The sequence below is a fragment of the Syngnathus acus genome, chromosome 3, assembly GCF_901709675.1.
Source record: "Syngnathus acus chromosome 3, fSynAcu1.2, whole genome shotgun sequence".
NCBI classification, from domain to species: Eukaryota; Metazoa; Chordata; class Actinopteri; order Syngnathiformes; family Syngnathidae; genus Syngnathus; species Syngnathus acus.
In genome coordinates this window covers 17,464,903-17,483,591 of record NC_051089.1, presented here as the reverse complement: position 1 = coordinate 17,483,591, position 18,689 = coordinate 17,464,903, and the positions used below count along the sequence as shown (strand labels likewise).

The window sequence follows — 18,689 nt, the reverse complement described above, 5'->3', positions numbered from 1 at the left end:
GGCCGAGCGCCGGCCCTCGACTTCCATCCACGGAGGTGAAAGACAGCTCGGTAGAGTAGGACCGGGCGTGCGTAAAAGCATTGTCCGAGCCCCATCCACCGTCCCTGGACAGCCACCCGGCCGAGCGCCGGCCCCCGACTTCAATCCACGGAAGTGAAAGAGAGCTCCGTCGAGTCAATCTTTGTCCTTTATGTAAACAACGCCGCGTCGCGCTGCCGACGTCGCGCTGCCGACGTCACTTGAAATTCAAATTACAGTAATCCCTTGCTACATTGCGGTTCGTTTATCGCGGTTTCATTTATTTATTTTTTATTTATTTTTTTTGAAATTTTTTGAAAGAAAACACATAAGTCGCTCCTGAGTATAAGTCGCCCCCCCACCCAAACTATGAAAAAACCCGCGACGTATAGTCCGAAAATTACGGTACTAAACCTCTCATCAGTGCCTCTCCCAGGCAGGGGGCCAGAGACAAATACTCGATGCCGACTCATCTTCCTGGCGAGATCACAAGTCCTCGCTATGTTTTTCTTTGTGATCTCTGATTGTCTCATCCTAACATCATTGGAGCCGACGTGTATCACTATGTCCGAGTAGCTCGTGTTGTTGGAACTACGCTGTTGACGAGACCTATTGCGAGTCAGCTCCCTAAGATTAGCTTCTATGTCGGGTGCTCTGCCCCCAGGAATACACATTACCGTGGCTGGATTTTTAAGCGTAATATTTCGGGTAATGGCGTCACCTATGACCAAAGTACAAGGGCCAGTAGACCGAGATGACTTTGGACGGCTATGCATCTTACCTGGCTCATCGCGATTAGCAAGCCGCTTGGGGCTAATGCTAACTGGGCTAGCGGGCTGACTACAGTCCGCGTCTCTGTCCGCCACATCTACTGTTATCGCGCAATTCTGCTCTAACTGGCGGACACGTCCCTCTAGCAGGGACAACCTCTCTAAGAGAAGGGTGCAGTTGGTGCACAAAGCCGTACAAACCTCTTGATCCGCAGCCATACTTTGTGTCCGATGATCGACGGTAGACAAACGGCCACGAAGCCTCCACTCTCTCAGGCACTCCGGCTGTGTAGTAAGAAGATTGAACAGTGTACTAAAAAGATTCAAACTTACTTTAGAATCAGGGAGATGAGTTCCACGCTAGAGAAAACAAAATCGTCCGAGCCTGAAAAGTGTTGGGAGTCTGGGCTGAGAAGGAAGAGGGCGTGTCTACATAAAGGAACTCTCTGGGGCTAGACAAAGAACTTTTGCTGAAGCAAGGGAGTCCAACTTGTAAATTATGAGGCCCTCAGTCAGGCTGACCAGTGCTTTACCATCCAATTATTCCAACATTTCCCTCCTGTTTAACACATATTAGCTCAAATTCTCACATCACCTTCAACAACCACTTCTCTCGATTTTTAGTTGTCTGATCATATTTATGAGGACAAATATGTTTACACTCAAAGGATAAACGTTGTGATGTCGTCATTCAGAATCAGACGGATCTGGGAAAATGTCTGGTAACGCTGATGCAGGAATTTCGCCATCATCATTATAATCATCATGTCTTTTAGACATTAGGTACATCCGAGCCATCTTGTCCTCCATTGGCGATATTGCTGTAGTGATGAGATGATTAAACAGAGCACACTGGCATGGAATACAACATCCACACAAGGTGAGCATAGCAGCAAACACTGCAACTGTTATTAAAATTGAGGACACAAGCGCTTTATACTTCCCAAAGACATTAATTCACTCTTCCGACATCGATGTGTCCACACCAGAGTGCTCTCTCATCATCTTGTTGAGGGATTGCAGCCCTTCAATCGCCTTCGTCCGGCTCCCATCAGGGGCGGTGTTGTTGGGGATGAAGTTGCAGCATAGTTCTCTGAACACTCCTTTCTCAGACAACATATCAAGAGCAATGCGGTTCTGGAATGCCATCAGAGAAGTTGTGGCCAGCTGTTCGTGCTCTGCCTCAAGTCCCGCTCGTGTCCAATTGCCCAATTTCTGCATGTTGTAATGAATGTAATTTATCCTGTCTACGTTTCTGTTTATCGTACACCTGCAGCAAATGGAGGACTCCCATCCTGCCGCAATTTGATCAATTAATTTATATTTACTAGGAACTACTCTGGGGTCTCCAATTGCATTAATTTAAGTCAGATCATCGTCGCCTCTCAAATTTAAAGATATTTTGGTTTTACCGGCTTTGTCCCAGATCCTGTCATGTTGATACATGGCAAATTTTGCTTGGCTTTTTTTTTCTTTTCAACAGATATGTACAGTTCTCCCTCGCTACATCGCAGTTGGTTTATCGCGGCTTCAGTACATTGCGGATTTTTTTCCAAATCAAAAAATCACAAAATCAAAATAAACCTTCTAAATTGAGGAATTATGGCATAAAAGTTGCCCACGCAGCAGGGAGTGTCCACACAATTGCAGTACTTGTACCTTTTCATAAAAAAAGTTGTTATAATAATAAGAGTTCTAAAAACATATTTACAGTATTGTACCTTATTATAAAAATGTTATAATAATAAAAGAGTTTTAAAAACATATTTATAGTTTATTTATATTATTTATATATATATATATACGTAGTTATGTTATAAAAACGTTGTTATAATAAGAGTTCTAAAATTATATTTACAGTATGTATACTGTACTGTATACTGTATATTACATCTACATATGCTACACACACACACACACACACACACACACACACACACACACACACACACACACACACACACGCACACACATACACACAACCCCTGCTCAGTCAAATTTATTGTGTGACATTATCATGTCACGCACCCATATTCAGATGGCGGCGCGTGCATACGCAGCGACCTCTCTCTGTCCCGCTCGAACGGTGTTTTGTTCGTCAAATGAGTGTTTGACCGGCAGTTTTGTGCGTTCGTCTCGTCGTACTGAGTCGTGCTACAAGTACGGCAGGAAGGTTCTGCTCGACATCGGCGAAAGCGACTTTTGTCGAGTTCTGGACTTTGATGCGGGGACATTAAGGCGCTCGGACTGCTACGTCCGAAGCGTCGCCGGACTCGTCTGCTATTCCTCCCCCGGTTGGGAAGCGTCGAAAGCGGTGTGCGAGGAGGCCTGAAGAGGGGCAAGCGTGGGGGCGTCCGGGCCAGGCTGGCGGCCACCCGGCTCGCCCGGCCGTGCCTTCCATTCTTCTGGCGAATGTTCGATCGCTGGACAACAAAATGGATTACATTCGCTTGCTGAGATCTACGAACCGGACGGTGCGTGACTGCTGTGTGCTCGTGTTCACTGAGACTTGGTTGACCGTCAACATTCCGGACTCGGCTGTACGTCTGGAGCGGCTAGCGTGCTATCGGGCGGACCGGACCATTGTACGAGGGGGGAAATCTCGTGGAGGTGGAATATGCGTCTACATCCGTGACGAGTGGTGCCGGGACTCTGTGGTGGTATGCAGGCACTGCTCGCCACTGGCGGAGTTTGTGATCATTAAGTGCCGTCCTTTTTACCTGCCGAGGGAATTTACCGCGATTCTGCTGGTCGCGGTTTACATCCCGCCTTCCAACGTCGGAGGCGACAGGGTCGCGGCTCTTAGTGAACTGTACCAGGCTGTCAGTGACCAACAGACAGCGCACCCTGACGGTTTCACCATCTTCGCTGGGGATTTTAATCATGCTAATCTGAAGTCTGTTTTTCCGAGGCTTCACCAGCATGTTGATTTCCTACGCGGTGGGCGACAGCTTCTGGACCTGGTCTACTCTTCGCATAAAGGAGCTTTCAAAGCCGCCCCCCTCCCCCATCTTGGGCTTTCTGACCATCTCACTGTATGCTTTTGCCCGCATACAGACAAAAGGTGAGAACATCCAGACCAGTTCGCAAGCGGGTAAGGGTGTGGCCTGAGGGTGCCTCTGATGCGCTTCGGTGACTGCTTTGGCTCTACCGACGGGACGTGTTTAGGAGGGCGGCCACTTGCGACGGTCGGAGCGGACATTGAGGAGTATACTGACTCTGTTTCCTCCTACATCGGGAAGTGCATTGATGATGTACACACTCAGTATCCGTCGTCACTCGGTCAAACCGGAAGCCATGGCTGACGGGGGCTGTCCTTCAGGCTGCTTGAGGGCCAGGGACAAAGCCTTCCGGGCGGGGATGAGCTGGCTTGAGGACTGCGAGGGCCGACCTGTCCCGGGGCATCAAAGAAGCGAAGAGGGCGTTCTCGGGCAAAATTACCGCCCACTTCAAGGACAGCAGGGACGCACGGCGCCTTTGGCAGGGCATTCAGACCATCACGGACTACAAGCCCGCGCCGCAGAGCTGTGATGGCGACGTCCGTCTGCTCAATGACCTCAACCGCTTCTTTGCTCGCTTCGACGCTCAGAACAGCACTTGCCCGCCGAAGGCCACTCCCCCTTCCCACGAGCTGCCCCTGTGCCTCTCCGCCGACAGCGTGAGGAGGACGCTTGCCGCTATCGACATCCGTAAGGCGGCGGGCCCGGACAACATCCCGGGTCGAGCGCTGAAGGACTGCGCTGGGGGAGCTGACGGGTGTCTTCACGGACATCTTAACACTTCCCTGCAGCAGGCCATCGTCCCGTCGAGTTTCAAAGCAGCCACCATCGTACCTGTGCCGAAGAAGCCTGCTCCGTCCTGCTTCAATGACTACCGCCCCGTGGCACTTACGCCCATCGTCATGAAGTGCTTTGAGCGGCTTGTCTTGGAGCACATCCGGTCAGTTCTCCCCCCCACCATTGACCCCTTCAGTTTGCGTACCGAGCCAACGGTCTTTTGAGGATGCCATCTGCTCTGCCCTCCACTCGGCCCTCACCCACCTGGAGGGGAAGGACTCGTATGTGAGGTTGCTGTTTGTGGACTTCAGTTCTGCCTTCAACACCATTGTGCCGCAGCGTCTCATCAGCAAACTGGACAAGCTGGGCCTCAGTACCGGCCTCTGCAACTGGCTACTGGACTTCCTCTGTCAGAGGCCACAGGTGGTACGTGTTGGCGACAAGATCTCCGCCAGCATCACGCTGAGCACAGGGGCCCCCCAAGGCTGCGTGCTCAGTCCGCTGCTCTTCACCCTCCTGACGCATGACTGCGCTGCCACCCGCAGCGGCAACCGCATAGTGAAGTTTGCTGACGACACGACTCTGGTGGGTCTCATCACCAGGGAGACTAGACTCAATACAGGCTGGAGGTTGACCTTCTGACCGCGTGGTGCAGGGACAACACCTCCTGCTGAACGTCGACAAGACCAAGGAGATTGCGGTGACTTCCGGAATGGTCATGCCCAACACCTGCCGCTGACCATCGACGGGCTGTGGTGGAGAGAGTGAGCAGCGCCAGGTTCCTGGGGTGCACATCAGTGAGGATCTCTCCTGTCCACCAACACCGCGTCGCTGGCGAAGAAGGCCCAGCGCCGCCTGTACTTACCTTCGGAAACTCAGGCGAGCGGGGGACTCCTCCGGCCGTCATGACTACTTTTAACCGCGGCACCATTGAGAGCGTCCTCTCCAGCTGTATTGCTGGCTGGGGTGGCAGCTGCACTGACCAAGACTTGAAGGCCCCTGCAGCGCATTGTGAAAACGGCTAGTAAGACTATGGTGCTTCTCTCCCCTCCTTGAAGGACATTTACCACCTCCCATCTCACCCGCAAGGCGACCAAGATTGTGAGTGATGTGAGGTCACCCCGCTCACTCTTTGTTTGAACTTCTGCCCTCTGGGAGGCGGTACAGGAGCCTGCGCTCCCGCACCACCAGACTTTCCAACAGCTTCGTACTCCAGGCTGTTAGGATCCTGAACTCGCTCCCCCTTTCAGCGTAGCGTCCTGTTCTTGCTGTATGCTCACTGGCTCGGTTTTGCCCCTCATGTTCAATGGGTTATTGGTCTGTTTTTATTCATCGCTCATTTTATTTTATTTATTATTTATGGTTTGTGCCTTCTTGTTTTTGTTTTGTGTCGCCTACTTGTATGTCTCGTCACCGTGGGATGGAGGAAACGGAATTTCGGTTTCTTTGTGTGTCTTGACATATGAAGGGATTGACAATAAAGCTGACTTTGACTTTGACTTTGACATGATAATGACAGAAATTGACTCCTACAGTACTAAGACCACAGACCAAAGACCACATTTTCAAACATTGTGTGCATTGTCTCACACAGACAAACTCTCAGTTCAACAAAGTCCACAAACAAAACATAATAATTTACAATAGCGTTTTTTCACTTCCTATGTGTGGCGGGACAGACCATTCATTTTAGTTTGTCGTTTTCAGGAGACAAGACTTCAATAACATCCCTGAGGCATTTTTTAACGAACTCGCCTTCATTGTATGAATTTTTAGCCTGTGCAATGTTCCAAGCCAGTTGAAACAATGCAAGCGTGACAGTCTCTGAGTGCTTCGTAATTTGTTTTGAAAAACTGTACCTGTTTTTCTGCCTGACTTTTCAGTGTCCAACTTGCGCTTGTGAAATTCAGTCCCTTTTAGAAAGTCCTTATCGATATTAGCATGAAGTGAGCTGAAGTGGCGCTGAAGATTTGAAGCTTTTAAATGCGCTAATGACATCCGACATATCAGGCAGAATGGCTTGCTGTTAGGGTTGATAGATTATTTTGATTGTATGATTAATTTGGAATGTAGACTATGATGATTAACCAAACTTGTCCTGCTCTCACAACGCAGTAAAATAAAGTGGTTCCATCCTCTGCTTGATTGACCAGCTGCAGAGGAAGCAATCAAAGTTGTTCTGTTTCCCCCAACATTGTAAAACACCCCCTGCTCTGATTTGACCAGAGGCCGGGGGTTCACCAAACCTGTCCATTATCACCCCCACCCTGTTTTCTCTCAATAAATACTCTCTTGCAAGAATCCAAAGTCAGACTTTGTTCGAGCATCGCTGTATGCACAGTGACGAACGTTTTTTCCACTTGCAAGTGTCAAAAGGGCATGCTGTCTCCCGTGTGGTTCTTGCAAACAAGTTAGAGTGAGCACCACTCTAACACTTGCCATTGCGTTCAACAAAAAAATATAAACTTTCCTACTCTGTTGAGGGCGTCCTGTGTTCGTCTTCATGTGTTCGTTTGGTGTGTTTTTTTTCCTTGCCATTTCGAGAGCGAGGTTGGCACTCCTCGAGTGGGTTTGTCCCTCTTCCTTTGCGGGATTTCACCTCATGCGCATGCGCGTTTGACCGAGTGGGCCGTGTTGGGCTCGAGTGAGGCGAGCCACGCGCAAAAACGGACACGGGTGTTGGTGTTGGCGTGAGGGACCGCATGTGACCTTGGCAAAGACCCGCATGCGGCTCGCGAGCTGCGGGTTGGCCACCCCTGGCCTATGGGTTATCATCTCTTTTATTTACCTTTATTGTTGCCAATGGCATTTATTTATTTTTTCCAATCATAACAACGGAATGGTTATTTAAATAAAATACCAACAGTGAGAGAGAAAGAAAATTAAATACAACTTGTAGCGAAACAGGAAATTACGTCATCTGACATCGTAAAGTCCCTCCTCCATCTAACGCTTGCTGCTGATTGGTCATTCGCGAAGATTCACGAGTGAGTGACAGACAGCATTGCTGCTATCCCAGCCGACACACGTTATGCCGACATTGATGTTTTAATTTTGTATTTGTTGTATTTGTTGTGTTATTATACCGAATGTGTTTGTGTTTGAATAAAAGGTTGAACAAAAAAGAAAAAACGTTATGCCGACATTTGTTATTTTGGGGGACACCAACTCATATAATACAACGTAAAACACATATACATATCGTCATATAAAGCAGTTAACCAAATGTCAGATTTTTATGTTTTAATGGGCAAAAAATAAAAACAAGGAATGAAACACCAGACAAGTTTTAACATAAATGTTTATTAAAATAGTAACAATAATAATAATAATAATAATAACAAAAGTGCATTTCAAACCAGCAATCTAATGTGAAATTGCAGTAGATATATTGGATAACAATATTTAGGCGTACGTATATATGCATACACGTTATTTAAAAACTACTGTAAGTATTATAAAATAAAGATTACCCAAAGAGAAGCATAATCTCCCCGTTGTTGCATATCGGCGCATCCCTTCATGCAATAAAGTTAGTCGTTAGCTTGGAGAAAACGAGTACAAAAGAAGTGGTGTTTCAGTGGTGGTTCTTTCTTTCCTTGGCAAATCATAAATCTACAGGACTGTCTCAGAAAATTAGAATATTGTGATAAAGTTCTTTATTTTCTGTAATATATACAATTAAAAAACATAAATGTCATACATTCTGGATTCATTACAGATCAACTGAAATATTGCAAGCCTTTTATCATTTTAATATTGCTGATTATGGCATACAGCTTAAGAAAACTCATATCTTATCTCAAAATATTAGATATCATGAAAAGTATACTAGTAGGGTATTCAACTAATCACTTGAATCGTCTAATTAACTCGAAACATCGCAAGGGTTTCCTGAGCCTTGAAAAACACTCAGCTTGGTTCAGTAAACTAAATCACAAGCATGGGGAAGACTGCTGATCTGACTGCTTATCCAGAGACCATCATTGACACCCTCCATCAGGAGGGTAAGACAAAAATAAATTTCTCAAAGAGCAAGCTGTTCACAGAGTGCAGTTTCAAAGCACATCCACAAAAAGTCTGTTGGAAGGGGGAAATGTGGCAGGAAACGCTGCACAACCAAGAGAGATGACCGCAGCCTGAACAGCATTGTGAAGAAGAGTCGCTTCCAGAATTTGGGGGAGCTTCAAAGACAGTGGACTGAAGCTGGAATCCAGGTATCAAAAGCCACTGTTCACAGACATGTCCGGGAAATGGGCTACAATAGCCGTATTCCCACTGTCAAGCCACTTCTGAAGCGTCTGACTTGGGCTATGGAAAAGAAGCACTAGACCAGGGTGGGTCAAACTACGGCCCGCGGGCCACATCCGCCCACGGGACCGTTTAATCCGGCCCGCCAACCCTGAATTAATTGTATTATAACTTTTTTTTTTGTCATTTTGCCTGCAATGACTGCGTTTTCCCCAGTAGATGGGGACCGCTCGCCTGCGCATTTACTACCGAAGCCGTGTCAGAAGCTCGGTGGCACACTCACAAGTGCGTGTACGTACGTACTCAGTAGTACGGACATGGCGCACTCGCGCTCTATTTGTATCAGTCCCGAATTTAGAGCGTGGGCTGTGACGACCGCATTCTTGTAATTCGCTCGCTGAGCTTTCAGATACAGTTTGACGCTAAAGCCACCCACAAACCTTCCCCTGGAATCCTTCCATTAAAATGAGTGGCCCGAAGAAAAGAAGTGAGTGCCGAATGTTAAAAGAGTGGCCAATTGGCTCGACGTAGCGACGTGACGTTCAGCCACATCAACCCGTCCAGATCGCGAGGTAAACGGATCTCTCCTAAGAGTTTGATGTGATCTCATAAGATAAACATTTTTCATTAATCTGACCTGCAGGGCACTGAAGTGATGAGACTGTTATTCATAATAATAGTGTCGTATTTTATGAGAAATCACTGATAGCAGTTTTTTAGTGATTTTTTTTTTTTTAATGCTGTTAATAAATGCATTTGTTTTCAAAAAACTGTTTGGAATATCCATGCTTACTACACTACTAAAGGCCAAATCTTTATGCAATGACCTTTACAGGTCGCTTATATTACTTCACACGAACACTACGTCCATCTGCTCCTGGTTCGGCCCTCCGGTCCAAATTTAGGAACCCAGTTCGGCCCGCGAGTCAAAAAGTTTGCCACCCCTGCACTAGACAGTTGCAGAGTGGTCCAAAGTCCTCTTTTCAGACGAAAGCAAGTTTTGTATTGCATTTGGAAGTCAAGGCGCCAGAATCTGGAGAAAGGCTGGAGAGGAGCAAAATCCAAGTTGCTTGAAATCTAGTGTGAAGTTCCCACAGTCAGCGATGGTTTGGGGAGCCATGTCAGCTGCTGGTGTTGGTCCACTGTGTTTCATCAAGTCCAGAGTAAACGCAGCTGTGTACCAAGAGATTTTAGAGCACTACATGCTTCTGTCTGCTGAAAACCTCTATGGCAGGGGTCACAAACACGGTGCCCGCGGGCACCAGGTCGCCCGTGAGGACCGCACGAGTCGCCCGCAGGACTGTATAAAATTAGCTCAAATAGCGGCACTTGTCAGTGAGCTGCATCTATTTATTTTACAGTCAAACCCTCGGTTTCCGAACGTCCCGGTTCTCGAACAAATCGGATTTTGAACAAAAAATTCGAGATTTTTTTGCTTCGGTTGTTGAACAAAATTTGGAGGTCGAACCTCGCGAGATGAACCGGGAGGACCCGAGAAAACCCGACTGCTCGACCCGGATGCCCGACGGACCTGCCGTAATTATTGTATTTGCGTTACTTTGAGGATTGTATTAACCCCTAATCATGCCTCCAAAGAAAGCAAGTGGGGAGCAGTAAAGCCATCCTAAAACACAAAGACGCTCTTAAAGCAGATGCGACAGTGAGCGCCCGCGCCCTGCGGTTGCGCGATTGGACCAAATTAAGCTCCCTGCGCACGTGAGGTCCACTTAAATTTTGGAAAGTACATCAGGACATTAAAAAATATTTTCTAAATTTCAGTGACGGCTCTGTCACAATATGCGACCAGCGCGGTGCAGTTGCGTGTCGGCGACGGGCTACGGTTGCGCGTTCGTGCGGTGCGCTGCAGTTGCGCGATCGGACAAAGTTAAGGTCCCTGCGCACTTAGGTCCACTTAAATTCTGGAAAGTACTAGTGGTGAATTGTCTTTGTTGCTCTGCTGGTCTCCAAAAAACACTTGGTGGAAATGCTTGCTCAGAGAAGGAACACTTCAGTGACACACGCTGATTGGAAAAGATTTTATCAACCGATGTCAGAGGTGGAAGTTTCTCCAAATATTCGAGTGGTCCAAAAGCAAGATGTTAGCTGCTCCCCTTAGTCTGCCACGCATCGCATCTCTTATATCCTGGCGAGACCCATGATCTCATCGCTTTGAATAACAGATGCGGTTCGAGACTCGTATACTTGTGGTTTTTGTGTCCCTAAAAAGGCCATCTACTCGGTTCTTTTCTGGTCACGGACAACTGGCCCTTCTATAGTCTAGGTACCTATACATTACTGAACTAAACCTCCCTGTCCAGCAACAAATAACCTATGCGTAATCCCGCTCCTGCCGCCCGGCCTTCTAAGGCAACATACAGATAACGCATGCAGGCTAAAATTACAACAGTGAGCGCACCGGCGCGCTGCGGTTGCGCGATCGGACACAATTAAGTTCCCTGCGCACTGAGGTCCACTTAAATTTGGAAGTACATCAGGACTTTAAAAATATTTTCTAAATTTCAGCGACGGCTCTGTCACAATAATGCGACCAGCGCGGTGCAGTTGCGTGGTCGGCGACGGGCTACGGTTGCGCGTTCGGCGGTGCGCTGCAGTTGCGCGATCGGACAAAGTTAAGGTCCCTGCGCACTTAGGTCCACTTAAATTCTGGAAAGTACTGTGGTGAATTGTCTTTGTTGCTCTGCTGGTCTCCAAAAAACACTTGGTGGAAATGGCTTGCTCAGAGAAGGAACACTTCAGTGACACACGGCTGATTGGGAAAATATTTTATTCAACCGATGTCAGAGTGAAGTTTCTCCAAATATTCGAGTGGTCCAAAAGCAAAGATGTTAGCTGCTCCCCTTAGTCTGCCAGGCATCGCATCTCTTATACCTGGCGAGACCCATGATCTCATCGCTTTGAATAACAGCTGCGGTTCGAGACTCAGTATACTTGTTGTTTTTGTTGTCCCTAAAAGGGCCATCTACTCGGTTCTTTTCTGGTCACGGACAACTGGCCCTTCTATATTCTAGGTACCTATACATTACTGAAACTAAACCTCCCTGTCCAGCACAAATAATTTATGCGTAATCCCGCTCCTGCCGGCCCGGCCTTCTAAGGCAACATACAGAAGACGCGGCAGGCTAAAATTTACAAACAGTGAGCGCCCGGCGCGCTGCGGTTGCGCGATCGGACAAAATTAAGTTCCCTGCGCACTGAGGTCCACTTAAATTTTGGAAAGTACATCAGGACTTTAAAAATATTTTCTAAATTTCAGCGACGGCTCTGTCACAATAATGCGACCAGCGCGGTGCAGTTGCGTGGTCGGCGACGGGCTACGGTTGCGCGTTCGGCGGTGCGCTGGCAGTTGCTGTGGTGAATTGTCTTTGTGGCTCTGCTGGTCTCCAAAAAACATTGGTGGAAATGGCGTTGCTCAGAGAAGGAACACCTTTCAGTGACACACGGCTGATTGGGAAAAGATTTATTCAACCGATGTCAGAGTGAAGTTTCTTCCCAATATTCGAGGGTCCAAAAAGCAAAGATGTTAGCTGCTACCCCTTAGTCTGCCAGGCATCGCATCTCTTATAACCTGGCGAGACCCATGATCTCATCGCTTTGAATATACAGCTGCGGTTCGAAGACTCAGTATACTTTTGTTTTGTTGTTGTCCCTAAAAGGCCATCTACTCGGTTCTTTCTGGTCATGGACAACTGGCCTTCTATATTCTAGGTACCTATACATTACTGAAACTAAACCTCCCTGTCCCAGCACAAATAACCTATGCGTAATCCCGCTCCTGCCGGCCCGGCCTTCTAAGGCAACATACAGAGACGCATGCAGGCTAAAATTTACAACCGTGAGCGCCCGGCGCGCTGCGGTTGCGCGATCGGACAAAATTAAGTTCCCTGCGCACTGAGGTCCACTTAAATTTTGGAAAGTACATCAGGACTTTAAAAATATTATCTAAATTTCAGCGACGGCTCTGTCACAATAATGCGACCACGCGGTGCAGTTGCGCAGTGGCGACGCGCTACTATTGTGTCGATCGGACAAAAATGCGCAAATGAGAAAATGCTTTAAAAAAAAAAACGTTTTTTTAGTCTTGGAACGGACTAAAAATGTTTCTATTATTTGTAATGGAAAAAATAGATTAAGATTCGACCGATTCGCTTCTCAAATCGCTTTCCTGGAACAGATTATGGTCAAAAAACCGAGGGTTTGACTGTATTTTTGCTATTCTTAAAATCACACTTACATGTGAACTGGAAATGACAATAATACACATAGTGAAAGCTAAATTGAGCAAATTGGCTATTTCAGAAGTGTGTGTCAAACTGTAGCCCTTTGGCCTTAATCAGTATCCAGGAAGTAGCTCTCGGTTTAAGAAAGGTTGGTGACCCCTGCTCTATGGAGATGATGATTTCATTTTCCAGCATGATCTGGCATCTGCCCACAGTGCCAAAACCATCAGTAAATGGTGTACTGACCATGGCATTACTGTCCTGGATTGGCCTGCCAATTCCCCTGACCTGAACCCCATAGAGAATTTGTGGGGTATCGTGAAGAAGAAGCTGAAAGACACCAGACCCAACAATGCAAATGAGCTAAAGGCCGCTATTGAAGCATCCTGGGCATCCATAACACCTCAGCAATGCCACAAGCGATTGCCTCCATGCCATGCCGCATTGATGCAGTAATCCGTGCAAAAGGATTCCCAACCAAGTACTGAGTGCAATAATGGACATTTTCAAATGTTTGATTTTGTTTTGCTGTTTAAATCTTTTTTTACTTGGTCTGAGGAATATTCTCATTTTTTTAGATAGGATTTTTGATCGTACCTGTGCCGAAGAAATCTGCTCCGTCCTGCTTCAATGACTACCAGCCCCGTGGCACTGACGCCCATGCATCATGAAATGCTTTGAGCGGCTTGTCATGGAGCACATCAGATCCATTCTCCCCCCCACCATAGACCCCTTCCAGTTTGCGTACCGAGCCAAACGGTCCTCTGAGGATGCCATCTGCTCTGCCCTCCACTCGGCCCTCACCCACCTGGAGAGAAGCGACTCGTATGTGAGATTGCTGTTTGTGGACTTCAGTTCTGCCTTCAACACCATTGTGCCACAACGACTCATCTGCAAACTCGACAAGCTCGGCCTCAGTACCTACCTCTGCAACTGGCTACTGGACTTCCTCTGTCAGAGGCCTCAGGTGGTACGTGTTGGTGACAAAATCTCCGCCAACATCACGCTGAGCACGGGGGCCCCCCAAGGCTGTGTGCTCAGTCCGCTGCTCTTCACCCTGCTGACGCATGACTGCACTGCAACCTACAGCAACAACCGCATAGCATTGCTGACGACACGACTCTGGTGGGTCTCATCACTAAGGGGCGACGAGACTCAATACAGGTTGGAGGTTGACCTTCTGACCGCGTGGTGCAGGGACAACAACCTCCTGCTGAACGTCAACAAAACCAAGGAGATTGTTGTTGACTTCCGGAAGGGTCACACCCAGCACCTGCCACTGACCATCGACGGTGCTGTGGTGGAGAGAGTGAGCAGCACCAGATTCCTGGCGGTGCACATCAGTGAGGATCTCTCCTGGTCCACCAACACCGCATCACTGGCGAAGAAAGCTCAGCGCCGCCTGTACTTCCTGCGGAAACTCAGGCGAGCAAGTGCTCCTCCGGCCGTCATGACTACATTCTACCGTGGCACCATTGAGAGCGTCCTCTCCAGTTGTATCGCTGTTTGGTGTGGTAGCTTCACTGAATACAACATGAAGGCCCTGCAGCGCATAGTGAACACGGCTGGTAAGATTATTGGTGCTTCACTCCCCTCCCTGAAGGACATTTACACCTCCCGTCTCACCCGCAAGGCGACCGCGATTGTGAGTGATGTGAGTCACCCGCTGACTCTTTGTTTGATCTTCTGCCCTCTGGGAAGAGGTACAGGAGCCTGCGCTCCCGCACCACCAGACTCACCAACAGCTTCATACTCCAGGCTGTTAGGATCCTGAACTCTCTCCCCCCTTCTGCGTAGCGTCCTGTACTTTTGCGCTATATTCTGACTGTCTGCTGTATGCACACTTGCTAAATTTTTGCTCCTCTTATTTATTATGTTATTTGTTTATTTATTATTTATTCATCACTCTTATTTATTCATTGTTTGTGCCTTCTTGTTTTTATTTTTTGTGTTGTTTACTTGTATGTATATTGTGTACTATGTGTTGTCACCATGGGATAGTGGGAACGTAATTTCGATTTCTTTGTGTGTCTTGGCATGTGAAGAAATTGACAATAAAGCAGACTTTGACTTAAATATGTAATAGTAGCTATAGCAGATCCCATAGCACATATCTGTAACCTCTCGCTGAAACTGGGCTCCTTTCCCACAAAAATGAAAATAGCCAAAGTCGTTCCCATCTATAAGGCCGGTGAGAAGAATCTTTCCACCAACTACAGGCCAGTCTCATTGCTTCCCCAATTTTCCAAAATCTTGGAGAAGGTATTTGCTGTTAGATTGGACAGTTTGAGAGATTAACTGATAGTCAATATGGTTTTAGGCCAAAGCGATCTGCATCTTTAGCTTTAATTGACCTTGTGGAAGAACTGTCAACAAGCATTGACGGCAAGAAGTTTGCCGTAGGAGTTTTTATTGACCTTAAAAAGGCCTTTGATACAATTAATCATGACATTTTGCTTCAAAAACTGGAAAGGTATGGGATTAGGGGAATAGGGTTCAGTTGGATAAAAAGCTACTTAGAACATAGGCAGGTAACAGTTTGTGGAGATGGGAGAGAAAAAGTCAATGCTTTAAATATAACCTGCGGTTTTCCACAAGGATCAATATTGGGACCAAAACTATTCATATTTTCTATTAATGATATAATTAACACCTCTAAGACTTTGAAATTTGTAATTTTTGTTGATGACACAAATATCTTTTGTGAAGGAGAGAACCTACAACAACTAATGAAGACTTTCTCTGATGAACTTGCCAAGCTAAAACTGTGGTTTGACTCAAATAAATTATCTCTTAACATAAAGAAAAACAATTTTATGATCTTTGGGAAATGAAAAATCCGAGAAGACATAACTACTGAAGTATTGTGTGATAACACCAGATTAGATAGAGTTTATGAAAACTCCTTTCTGGGAGTAATAATTGACCACAGTCTTAGCTGGAAACCGCAAGTCAAACACATCTGTTCAAAACTGGCAAAGACCGTGGGTAACTTTGTAAAGTCAGACGCTTACTGAACCAGAAAACAATGTACACTTTATAGTGCTCGCTGCTTCTTCCTTACATGTCCTACGGTGTTGAGGTATGGGGCAATACCTACAAAACCACCCTAAAGACGGTATGCACAATGCAGAAAAAGGAAATTAGAATTATTGACAATGTTGGCTATTGTGAACATACAAATAATTTATTTATTAAATTACAAACATTAAAATTTATGGATTTGGTAGATTTCAAGACCGCACAAATTATTTATAAGGCTAAAAAAAATTACTCCCTAATAATGTACAAAAATGGTTCATAGAAAGAGAAAGTGTTTACAGTCTAAGAAGGAGAGGGAATCTTTTACAACCTAAGGTGGACACCACCCTCAAAAGCATGTGCATATCAGTCCATGGGGTAAAGCTATGGAATAAGTTACCTGTAACGATCAAAGAAAGTAAACACATTGCCCAATTCAAAAGAACAACAGTCGATAGTTTTCTCATCCCCCAACACTCAGAGGTGAAAAGAAGACTAAACGAATTTCACTTAACCAAGGGGTGACATCATAGATTTGTGTCACCCATTTGATCTAATTCAGAAATCGTGTAGGAATATATTTAGAATATTATACATGACGTGTGTTTTGGGGAAGAAATTGAAGTGTGATTGACTTAAGCCCACTAATAATTTTGCATTATACAGTGGAACGCGCCCCCCCCCCCCCCCCTTTTCATCACCACTTACCCTCAGAGGTGAATTGTCCTCTGCGCACCCTCTTCCCTGGCATTTCCCCTAGTCACTCAGTTTCTGTGCACAACTTCTTGGCAAGCATGGGCACCCGGTCTGCAGCTGAAATGGGCGCTAAATTGCCAATTCCCTTAAAGGGGATGCTAAATTACCGATTCCACCCACAGTGATAAACTCAGTGCTAAAACCGCTTTGCAGCGCAATTTTATTTTGGGGGGGCGGGCGACTGCTCGTACCGCCCCCCACGTGACACAAAAAAATGCCACCCTGGGCAGTAGGGTTCCTATCTTAGGTGCCCACAGAAATGGGACCGCCACACACACATCAGGGTGTGGTGAAATTTGTCCTCTGCATTTAACCCATCCCCGTGTGATTTTTTTATCCATCCCCAGGGGGAGAGGGGAGCAGTGAGCAGCAGCGGTGCCGCGCTCGGGAATCATTTGGTGATCTAAAATCCCAATTCCACCCCTTACACTGAGTGCCAAGCAGGGAGGAAATGGGTCCCATTTTCATAGTCTTTGGTATGACCCGGCCGGGATTTGAACCCACAACCTTGCAGGTGGTCGAGGCAGGTGGCGATCAGAACGTGGTCAAGGCCAGGCGAGTAGTCAGGACAAGCAGCAAGCAAAGCGAGTCGGGTCAGAACACGAGCAAAGTCGACAACGGGAATCGTTCGGGCAGGGCACAGTGAACAGAGCGCAGTGAGCAGTGGCGTCATGGGCAGGGTAAGGAGACGAACTGACAACCACTGGCTTGATTCACCAAGTTTAACTAGAGCAGACCCAACGAGCCGTGGCAGGTGCTGGTGATTAGCTTGATTGGGGGGTGGCTGGAAGTCAGGTGACGCAGGCACGTGAAACCAGAGGCGTGACATTTCACCTAGGTAAATCTCTGTGGATAAAAAATGTATAGATTTTAATAAAAAGTATATACCCATATAACTAAATGTAAAAAGGCCCAGAGTTTTTTCTAGCATATAATACAGTACCCCTTCGTGAGTCATCACCTTATCGTGGTGGAGGGGTTTGCATGTCCCAATGATCCTAGGAGCCATGTTGTCTGGGGCTTCGTGCCCCTGGTAGGGTCACCCATGGCAAAAGGGTCCTAGGTGAGGGGCCAGACAAAGCACGGCTCACAAAAACGCCTTATGACGATTAAGAAAATTGGATTTCGTTTTCCCTCGCACGGACGCGGGTCACCAGGGCCCCCCTCTGGAGCCAAGCCTGGAAGTGGGGTTCGAAGGCGAGCGTCTGGTGGCCGAGCCTTCGCCCATGGGGCCCGGCCGGGCACAGCCCAAAATGTAAGCTGGGCGGCGGCCAAAGGCAGGGACCTTGGTGGTCCGATCCCCGGCTGCAGAAACTGGCTCTTGAGACATGGAATGTAACCTCTCTGGCTAGAAAGGAGCCCGAGCTAGTGCGCGAGGCAGAAAAGTTCAGACTGGACATAGTCGGACTTGCCTCCACACATAGTTTGGGTTCCAGTACAAGCCCTCTCGAGAGGGGCTGGACTCTCTTCCACTCTGGAGTTGCCCACGGTGAGAGGCGTCGAGCAGGTGTAGGTTTACTTATTGCCCCCCGGCTGGGCGCCTCCACATTGGGGTTCACCCTGATGAACGAGAGGGTAGCCATCCTCCGCCTTCGGGTGGGGGGACGGGTCCTGACTGTTGTTTGTGTCTATGCACAAAACGGCAGCTCAGAGTACTCACCATTTTCGGAGTCCTTGGAAGAAGTGCTGGAGAGCGCTCCTTCTAGGGACTCCATCGTTCTACTGGGTGACTTCAATGCTCATGTGGGCAATGACAGTGAGACCTGGAAGGGCGTGATTGGGAGGACCGGCCCCCCCGATCTGAACCCGAGCGGTGTTCTATTGTTGAACTTCTGTGCTCGACACGGATTGTCAATAAT

General features: G+C 47.3%; 1 long non-coding RNA gene across 1 annotated transcript; it reads left to right on the top strand.

Annotated features, from left to right (window-relative positions):
• The first annotated feature begins 432 nt into the window (after window positions 1-432).
• Window positions 433-18,228, top strand: LOC119120096. The gene is made up of 3 exons (XR_005097446.1): window positions 433-1,080; window positions 13,133-13,140; window positions 18,217-18,228. It is a non-coding gene; the product is annotated as an uncharacterized LOC119120096 (long non-coding RNA).
• The last annotated feature ends 461 nt before the right edge of the window (window positions 18,229-18,689 follow it).